We start from the raw sequence: 10,854 nt of genomic DNA, 5'->3' as shown, positions 1-10,854 counted from the left end.
AAACATACATTTACATTATCCAGTTTTACTCTACTCAGTAATAAAATACTTAATGCTTTACCAAACATGGGGGATTCCTTAATAATTTTAACCTTGGTCAAGTGTTTCAATGGTTTCATTTTTACACACCGTCTGTACGTAACTCTTCAAGACTTTAATTTTTTTCTGAAGTACCCTGTTGCCTTAAAAAAAGAATTGATCAAATGTAGTGTTTTAACCTCCCCAGTATATCTTCTCTCCTCCAGACATTGGGCAGGATGTTCTGGTTTCTTTGTTACTTTACATGCTCACGAAATTTATACCTTTACTGCTGCTGTTTAAGGTCAGCCTTGTCCTCCTGTGACAGGACAGTAACCTTGATCATGATTTGCTGTTTTTTTTAAGTTACCTCAGTTCAGTATACTTTTACTTCAGTTAGACAACTGTTTAAACTGCATGTGTAGGTTTCAAGGGGTCTTCCTACCTGACTGAGAAATAAATTGAAGTTCAGAATGAGCTGAGATGAAGCAAGCGATTGCCAACTTAGATGCACTTATTCAAACAACCAGACCTTGGCAGGAGTCATGCTACCAAGCAATTTTAAATATTTGTTTAAAGACATATTTATTAAACTCTTTTTAGAAGGGAACTGCCTTATTTTGGTATAGTTTGAATCATTGACATCACAACTGAACAACCAACATTTAATATGGTGTCTGCACTCTGTTAATAGACCATGCCAGTGCACATTAAATCCACTAGGTTTTTTGGTTTTGTTTCCAAAATTTTATACGCTAGATTTTTTATGATTCTAGAGGTTCACCGGGGTTCAAAAAATCTGGAAGGTTCCACATTTGTGTGACTTGAGAAGAATAAAGATATTATCTTGCCAGAGTACTCCTACAAATGTTATATGCTTTATAAAGTACCTTTCTTGTTTTAATGTAAGAAGTGATTAAGTAATGCATACTAACGTTAGAGCACTGTATTGTGGCTTTTAATGATAAGACAGCAGACACTCCCTGTCTAAGATACTTTAGATCAGGGATACATGTGATACTCCAGTGTTTGTGATAAAGACCAGAAGATGTCATAGAATCTCAGATGCCAACACTAAATCAAGCATACAATGATACTATTCTATTGGTGTGAATTCATTTTCATGTGTTTATAGATAAGCATCATTATATTTTTGTAGATCACATTGGACAGAACACAGTGTTAAATGTTCATTTCTACTGGAATATTTTCCTATGCTTCTGGCAAAACATTTGACAGACATTCCCTCTGGTGTATTTTCTTTTCCTGGCTGATCTCCACGGACATTGGAGAATTATTGAGTCAAGATTACATTACAGAAGTGAAATGTATGATTAATGTCGTATACTTTATAATATGAAACTTTTCTGTTCTATATTTAGTAATGCATGGCTCAATCTATCCTATATACAAATATTTACAACTAAAATATTCCTTAGTGTTTTTATGCAACTGGAGAGAGGGGTGTATGAACGCTTATAATATAAAACACTAAGCCTGTCTTTCAAGCACTGTTTTGCCGCTAACCATGTAGTGCTTCAAGAAAAATAAGCATTTTTATAGTTTTATCATCCAATACGAATTTTAAAAAAACAACAGAAGAGGTAATGCAGCTCCATGTTAAGTATTACAGGTAGTTATATATACATGTACAGTATTACGTGTTTTTACATATAATGCTGTTGTTATCATATATAAATATATACATCTTTTTTTTGAAAAAATCATATCCATAGCTTGTCCTACAAATTATATCCTTTAGAATTTTTTTAAGTTGTCATGCGTTCATGTCCTTTTACAGCATTTAAAGCTACGCTGAAATACGCTGTTTCAAAAATGTTAAGGTCTGCCTGATTACTTTAAACTGATGCTTGTGTTCACAAAGGTATACAGGGAGATCAGGGATGGAGCTGAAGGAGTCTATTGTACAAGAATGAATGCAAACATGACAGAGGTCTGTTTCTATCTCATATCACAGGACATGCTCCAGCAAATTCTAAAGAGAATGTGTGCCTTTCATTTGGAATACACAGGTCAGTAAACTTTTATATGCTTAATAAATATGTAAAACATTATACACAAGTCAAAAGCTTGTGGTTTGTGTCTTTAGAAAAAAAAAGTAGAACTGATATTTTATATGATTGAAAACGACAGGAATGAAAGTTGTAATGTTATTTGCTTAAGCTGATGAAAAACCTGCATTGTGGGGTTCAGCTGTGAGCTTTTGAGATAAAAAGAAAAGTTTATTTTCCTCCCACCAAAAAATGGAACATAGAATCTGAAAGAAGCAAAGTTACACTAGCTCATTGGTATTATCATGGCAGTTTCAGTGTCTTAATATTTATTTAATCTAGTATGTTTACATTTATTTTGCTGTCACTGCTTCTTCTAGTCTCAGAAGTATTCAAATCACATTTATTTCTCCACTGTGGACAACTAATTCATTGCAAAGGGATTACTTGACTTTGATACGTCACAATTCATTTGTGTCATCAGCCTCCTTGTTTGACAACTAGCCATAATTACCCGGTATCTTCCTAAAGATGGAATTAAGTGAAATTGTTGACAACAAAGGGAAATACATATTATAGAAAAAAATCAAATAAATAATAAACAGTCATTGTCCATCCTTGAGGAAATCATAATAAAAATGAATAGTAAACTATTCAAATGTCACTCCTGAATGGCATTAAAAATTAATCACAATGCTAAATGTATACTTATGTGGGACTGTTATTTTTTATTTTTTTCATTGAAACTCTTGTCTGGAAAAGTAGTAGTATAAAATGTGAGGCATTACTACCAAATTGTCTTTTTCCTAATCTATACTTTCTCTTATGTATCACACATTTTTACCATTAAGAATCTCTTATATAACAATCATTCATGTTTCTCAAAAAACATCTCCCGTTTTTAAATGTAGCACAGAACAAATGTTGGGAACACTTTAAATTCTTCTTGCTATTTTAGCTTGGGCTATGAAGCTTTCTTTTATTTTTTCTTCTTTCATGGCCGGGTTTGTGCCATGCCTTGCACAGCAGCTTCTTTGTGGCCTTCTGTACTACTGCGAAGTACTTCAAGACATCCTCTGAGAAACTGTCATAAATGCTTCCAGTACTAATGAATATGACACCCTAAAATATCAATGGACACAATTTATTGATACTCTCACTTCACAGATCATAAATAAATGTGTGAGGGGATTAGAGTACACTTGTGTTAGAAAATAGTCCCTATGTGTAGTGTCAAACAAACCAATTTTCAAAGAAACTAGCAGAAGCTTTATTAAAGCCTTATTAACCTTATTAAAGGTCTTATTGTAACCGATAGAAAAAAATATTGAAATACTATATCTTATCTTAGTTTCTTTTTTATTGTTGGATATTGCTTGTCACATTTTGAGTACTTTAACAACTCTAAGAAAACTGTTTATCTCCAAATGTTTTGCACATGTCACTATTGCCCTGGCATACACTATCTAGAGAGCATTTAGAGACATGGTATTTCTCTCTTGCTCGAAAACAATAGTTCTTCAGACAGGCTCATCTGCTTATTTATGAAAATAAGTAGATAAGCCTAGTAAAGACTCATGTCTGTAAGTTGTAAAATTTTGCTAGTGTGACATGGGGTCGAAATCAAATGGTATCCAATGCCTTGATTCATGGAGGAACCAAACGTCCTTTGAATTGTTTCCAACTCCTTTCTGGTCCCCTCTGTTACTCTCAGGAAGTATTGGGTGTTCTTTTCCTGAGCTATCCTGTGTGTCATGCAGGCATGATGTCTTGTGTCTCCTCTGTTCATCCTTTTGCTGTTACGCTCTTTAATGTCTTGCCCGTATGTATCACAGAAATGTCAATAATACCATAAAATAAATCAAACCTCCTTTGTTGTGCAGGCCTGATGTCCAATGAACTACTGTATGTCAATTCAAAAAAGCATTAAATCAAAAACCGTGGAAATTATTATACTAAAGTGAGGAGTATATACTTTAGGTGTGGTCATTCAAGGTTCAGTGAACACTTTCTGAGCAGGTCCTACTACCATCATGTTTGCTTTTCAATTACATAATGTGAAGTACGAAACATTAGAGAGTTAAATAGTTAAAATATGTGGAGGAAATGTAACTTTATTTCACAATGATGTCATGTATAAATGAATAATCCACCCATCCAAAAATGTTTGTAATTGCAGAACATAACTACTTTACTTTCAACAGGCACTCATTATTACAATAATAACCAAATGTTAGGCCTGATGTTTAAATATTGTGTAATCATTGTTTGTATGATTTAAGTTTTGTATAATAATTGACACCTTTTGTGCTCTATTGTAAGTTAACAAAAGATACAGTCTTTTTAGAAAAGCACAATTATTTTCAAATGTTGCCATGTGCTCTGTTTGTGAACTGCATGTCGCTGACTGATACAAAAAAAAAAGAATATGACCTTATGGACCTTATTACAGATTCAGATTAATTAAAGAAGGTGAAATTACAGGTACTATAAAAGGGAAAAATTAAACACTGGATGGCTAACAGAAATAATACACATATATATGTGATTCTTTATTAAGCTACATTCTTCAAAAGCTTGCAAAACAAAGACTTTAATAGATTTTGACATGTGGTACATATTTGCAATATTTCATACATTGTCATATACAGACATAAGAGAGAAAAAAAAGAAAAAGTGAGAAAGAACAATGTATTTTAACAAGAAAAGAAAACAATCATATATATTATTTGTGTGTTAACCCTTCCTATACATGCTGTTGGTTTATCAAAGATAACTGGTAAAAGAATATTGAATGCATTGGTTTACAGTGCATAAAAATAACTGAAGTGGAAGACAGCTATAAGAAACAGTAGACAGGCAAACATATGACTTATTGAAATATGAAAGCAGTATAAAACAGAAAACAGGTGCTACATTGCTTAATTTTTATTGAAATAAATGTTAAGATGCAGACATGCATTAAATACAATAATGCTGGTAAAATTATTGTAAACCACTTTTATTTAACATAATTAATGACAAATGCCAATTATCTGCATGTAGACTATAAATCAAGTTTTATCAGTTTTAATCTGCATTTTTAAAGCAATGCTACCTAAGTGACATTCAGTTTAATCATAAACAACAAAAATGCCATCAATAATAATGAGTGTATTGCATCTCTGTGTCCATATTCGGTGGAAAGGAAAGTCTTAACCTCTGCCTGGAAATTTATGGAAGTTTCTATTTTTTTCACGCGTGCACTTTTGTGTTGCTTTCATTACACTAACCGTAAAATCTCATCTTAAACTACTGTATGTGCAGTCTTTTTTATCTACACTTTGCTCAATCACGGATACTAAGCGCTCGTGTTTTACAAAACAGCATAAATAGAATGTTTTACAGAAACAAATTTTGATTACGAATGACTACAGCACTTCTGCATTTTTGAAGGTGTTTTCTTTTTTTTCCCGAAATAACAATCATGCATAACAAGTTCCAGCTAGAATAAACTACCGCCAATGGTGTGGAAATAAAACCGGTCCGTTTGATGAACGCTCAGATAGCTGTCTGTCCTTAGAGCCTACAACAGAACAATTTCGTTTTACCCTTCTTAAAAAAAAGGGAACGGGGGTCATCTATCAATCTGTATTTTTCATTGAATTTATTGTACATCTAAAAATGTTAGAGGCAAAAAAGCCCACCTAAGCATTTGTTTTCTATGTGAAAATTTGAGAATCTGTAACTGTAATATACATATAGGTAGCCTGGCTCTTTAAACCCCTTAAGTCTGATAAATGATGAGTGACAGAAGAACCGCAAGAGGGTCACTGCTATTAACTCGGCGGCATCTCAGCTCCACTTAAACTTCTCCCAATTACATCTAATGATGTGAAGAGATAGAACCTTTCTCCCCTAACCCGCTTTTTCCAAAATAAAAAATTATACCGTGCCCCCATTGCTTTCCCAGTAAACGCACATGGTATTGCCTTTTTTTAAAACAGTAAAGAATGTTTTTTTTTGTTTGTGTGTATGTGGGGGGGGGGGGTATTATTGACACGGTGTGTTCATTACACCAGTAGGTTCAATGCGTTTGCAGTGCCGTGTATCTCAATACGGTGTTTCGCAAAGTTGTTGATGAGTCAAGACTTTTCTACAGCAATGTGAAGTGTACATATATCCTTCCTGAATTTCGTGGGATGTGTATGCTAGCGTAAATGAAAAAAGGAAATTATTCGATTATATCGGAAGAAACTTCGTTTTTTTTACCCGAAATAATCGCTTTTGACATGGGTAGCAAATCGGTTCATATGTAAGTGTCGTCTTAGTGGAATAAAATAATTCTGGCCATTTTGGTCATTTGAAAAAGAACAATATGGTAGTTTTCAATAGTTATATTACAGTAATAATAATAGTATTGATGTTTTAAACGTTATCAATGGTTTATAAACAATACGTGTTTTAAACACAGTTATTTCAAACATACGGACAATATCTTATATTTTGTATCGGCTAGTAAATATATCTGTTTTAATTTTTATATGATACAGTTTTAAGAAATGTGAATTTATTATTATTGAGAACGTTGTCCCAAACTAATCACTAAACAATTGCATTTGTGAAGTAAATACAATTTGGCTCCTAACTGTGAAAACGAGTCTTTTTTACTTTATTATTTGAATAATAATAAAAAAACTTCAGCAGATATTTAACAGTAGCTGTCAGATATATGTAGTCAAACCGGTAACCAGTAGGCACTGTGCTTCCAAATGTTACTAATTGGATTTTGGAGTTAGTACGGGTTCAAGTTGTAATACTCTGATAATTACGATAAAAGACGCTTTAATGACCATCATTAACATCCGTTTGCTATTCATTTTTATGAAAAAAATATGCTAATTTAAGTTTAGGAAGAGGAGTTCTCATTTGAAATATATATCCGTTTTATTAAACGTTAGCTTCGAGATTGTGAGGGCAGCTTTTTATGTTCAGTTGCAGATATTTATGTTTAGGCCTACATTTAATACGTTGCGTTGTATATACCCAATTCTGAAACTTGAAAATAAAAGAATTAGCTGACAACTTTACAATTAACAACTAAGCCTGTTTTCTCTAACCTTTCCGATACATTAAATATTTCCTGATATAACAGGTAGAATTAAACTGTTTCAGAAATAATTTAAAGGAATGTATAGGATTAAAATATAGACTTAGCATCTTCTATTTAAACAAATACATTTGATAATGCTATACATATATCTATAAAAGAGGAATACATTTAGAGGAAACCAAAATAAGCTTTAAAACTGAAATAAAACGGTTGGTTTCACCCTCCATTTTTCATAGACTACTATTTTTCTTAAAACTTGTATAGGACTGAGAAAATATGTATTTCAGATTTCCAGATTATATCAAATCGGATCATAGAAACAAGTGATAAAGGTAATAGCAGTGAACACGAAGAAGAAAAATTCGTTTGGAAAACTACCGTACTTCAAATGTAAAAGAATAGCAGTTAACAAAAGTCGGTGTTCAGATCAATCCGCCAGATAGCGCTATAGGGCTGCATATTTTGGTAATATTTCTTAAGTGGTTTCAAGTAAGAATCCCTTAGATTTTTTTCTATGGAACGGCATGGTTGCATTTTCAGTGCTTTTTTGTCGAAAGTATAGTATGCGAATCAGGGCAGAAAAAAATAGTCTTTGGAATTTACAGTCAGTCGCGAAACTTTTACAAGTTTCTGAGTTCCTCAGTCCACTTTGTGGCAGTCTCCTCGCATTTCGAGATCAGGGTCAAGAAAAGTTCAGCCTTATGAGATAACATTGGCTTTCAGAAATGAAAAGACTGCATATTGACAACCCATTACGAAGAATAAAAAACAATTTGAGACCAACGCAAAAAATGTATGCAAACAATGCATGCTCATTTCGAGAAATATGAAACGAAAGCCAGAAGAGTAAATTCGCTTAGCAAACCCAAATCAAAACCACAAGGTAGAGAAAGGTTGTTGTTTTCTAATGTAAGCTATATTTGAATTAATTTCGTGTTTTCAAATTCAAAATTTAGTGTGAGCTTCCACAGACAATAAATAAAGACTGCAAACTGGCAAACTAGCGTTACGCGTAGGAATAACAATAATCGCAGTTTTGAAGACAAAAATTCGATATCGCAAACCAGATATGAAGTCATGTTATAATACTAAATTAGCATTTCAGTCACAGTAGAGATCGGTTGAAATGAGAAATGAAAGTCATTCCAATAAAATAAGCACGTTTCATCGGCTATCCAAGATTACGAGCATTACCGAATCTTTAAAGAAATTAAGAAAAATGCTATCATTTCCAAAGCTCTTGTGACCTTGTTATCAGTATCCTATGTTAATACATCGGTTATATTTACACAATCTCAAATAATCAGTCTGACAAACAAACTCAGAACAAAGTTACAAACAAGATTACGGACAATGTTGTTTGTTCCTGTAGTAAGGTATCAATTGTTGCAACAAATGAATACTTGGACGCTAATAGGATTTAAACCACGCGTTTTCTTTTTTTAAGCTTTAATACAACGATTTTCCAAGTACGACGCTATACTTGTGCATTCTGCGTGTGTGCTTTAAGTAAGCAATGCGGATTATAGTGAATCTGAATCGGACAACGGTATCAGCATTGAAGTTTGGAATGTTTGTTATGGTGCGCTTGTAGGATGTGACACGGAGTGGGTTTTAGCCTAGTGATTGTCTTAGTTGTATTTTTCTTGAAATGGATCCCTGGCCCTTAATGAATCCCTACACAGCTGGGCAGGTCCCACTCGGACACCGAGAGCTCTAACCCTAAACTGACCCCAATTTGACACCACGAGATGAAATTTTACCGCCTGCTAAAGCCATCCTCAGCAAAGGCGAAAGATCTGTACGTTGACGGAGTTGTACTTCAACACGCACACGGATTTTCATTTGTACGTTTCTTAACTTACTACAAGATTTCATTCAGATCGGGAATGGGTTCATTCGACATGCATAGTGTTCTCAATAAAGGTGACTTGGAAAGTAGAGATCTGTATGTAACTACCCTCGGACATTTAAATACAGTTAAACATTGTATAATTTTGGGATTGCACAGTCACATGCATTTGTAAGGTTTGTTTTGCGCTTTTCTATCATGTGCATAAATAAATAGATGTGTGTGTATTTACGGTAGCATCATTATTTGTTATGAATATTAAAAAAAACAATATGAAGTACAATGAGGATCACGTGAATGTGTTATTGTTAATTTCATTCAAGGGCTGCTTTATTACACAAGACAAGGTGCAGCGCTAGATCGACAAAATGTATGAATACTTTATATTTTCAAAGCTTAAAATAAAGTCAAGACTGGGAAACTTCTAAAATGTCAGGTTGATTGTAATCTTCACTGTAATATCATATCGAAATGTATAGACAATGTATAACTATTTTATAACTATACAAGGGCAGATTAGACATGTTAGAAGTTATGTAGGGTAAGGATTATCAGCATACCAAGGATACAAATTTAGTAATTTGCATTCTGCTATACACTTTTAATTGTACATAAAGGTACATAAAAGAGTACCGCAATTATGTGCCCAATAGGAATCTATGTGGTTCTCAGAAATAAATTCCGTGGCTCAAAACTAAATTGGCATTATGTACGTTTTAAAACTAAATTAGAAATCTACTACACATAACCAGTTTTTCATGTGCCCGGCATGCAATGAATAAATAATAAGAACACAAATATAATTTTAAGTGTTAACAAACACATGGCGAACTACACAAAACTCATGAATAATTGAATCTGCTTCTACAAATAGTTATCCGCTTAGAATCTACTGAACTACATTCCTAAATAAAAAAATAGCTGCGAGTTAATAACAATTCTCAATTTCTTAAAATAGTTCCACAAAAGTGCACCAAACAGCCATGGCTATAATAATAATAATAATAATAATAATAATAATAATAATAATAATAATAATAATAATAATAATAATACGCTTTAAAAATAGCACAGAAACAAATAACACCGTAGCTCCTAACTTTCTGCCACTGAAGTCTATTCCGAGTTACGCCAGATTCATTCTTAACAAAGGACGTAGAATTCACTTACCGTTCTTGTCCGGAAAAAAAAAAGTGAAGCGTTAGTATACAAGACATTGTGCACGAACGCATTTATAAGCTGGAGATCGTTAAATGAACGGCTGGTCTTCAATGGCTTGCTTGACTCTGATTTTCTAAACAGTGTAACAGAAGCTAAAGTATTTGAGAAAGACTGCCATGCCGCTCTGCAGGATCACACTGTATAGCTCCTTCACAGGCTATAGCGCATTGAAATGTCCACTGCCGTTTGTCAACCCTACAGTACTACTTCTTTCAAGAAGCGACCCCCCCCTTCCTAAAAGCATAATTGTTGTTATGATGCCTCATTTAATCAAACTGTTTAATTGCTGCAACTATTATCATCCCAAGGACTCAAGCATTTGTCTTTTTGGGGAGTTTATTGACCTTACAGCCTCCTCCTCCCCTTTCCCAGAATAAGTGAACGGATTCATACGGTGCATGTTTAATTTTCAAAAATCAAATATGCCAAGCAGGCATATATTTAACAATGTATGTGAAAACCTATCAATATACGATGATGTCATATGCACAACAGGGTACATTATCACTGATGAAGCTAAATATTAAAGGGGATAGATGGCCTGCTTTAGGTTTTGTGCGCGAAGGAGCGTGAATGAAAAGGAAAAAAGGCCAAAGCACTGGCAATCGATGGCAAGACCATTGCTCCTCCTCTAAACTTCAAGCGCTCCCTATGATTGA

The sequence above is a fragment of the Lepisosteus platostomus genome, chromosome 10 (assembly GCF_059453375.1).
Source record: "Lepisosteus platostomus isolate fLepPlt1 chromosome 10, fLepPlt1.hap1, whole genome shotgun sequence".
Lineage (NCBI taxonomy): Eukaryota > Metazoa > Chordata > Actinopteri > Semionotiformes > Lepisosteidae > Lepisosteus > Lepisosteus platostomus.
The sequence above is the reverse complement of the archived record's forward strand: the minus strand, read 5'-3'. Positions refer to the sequence as shown.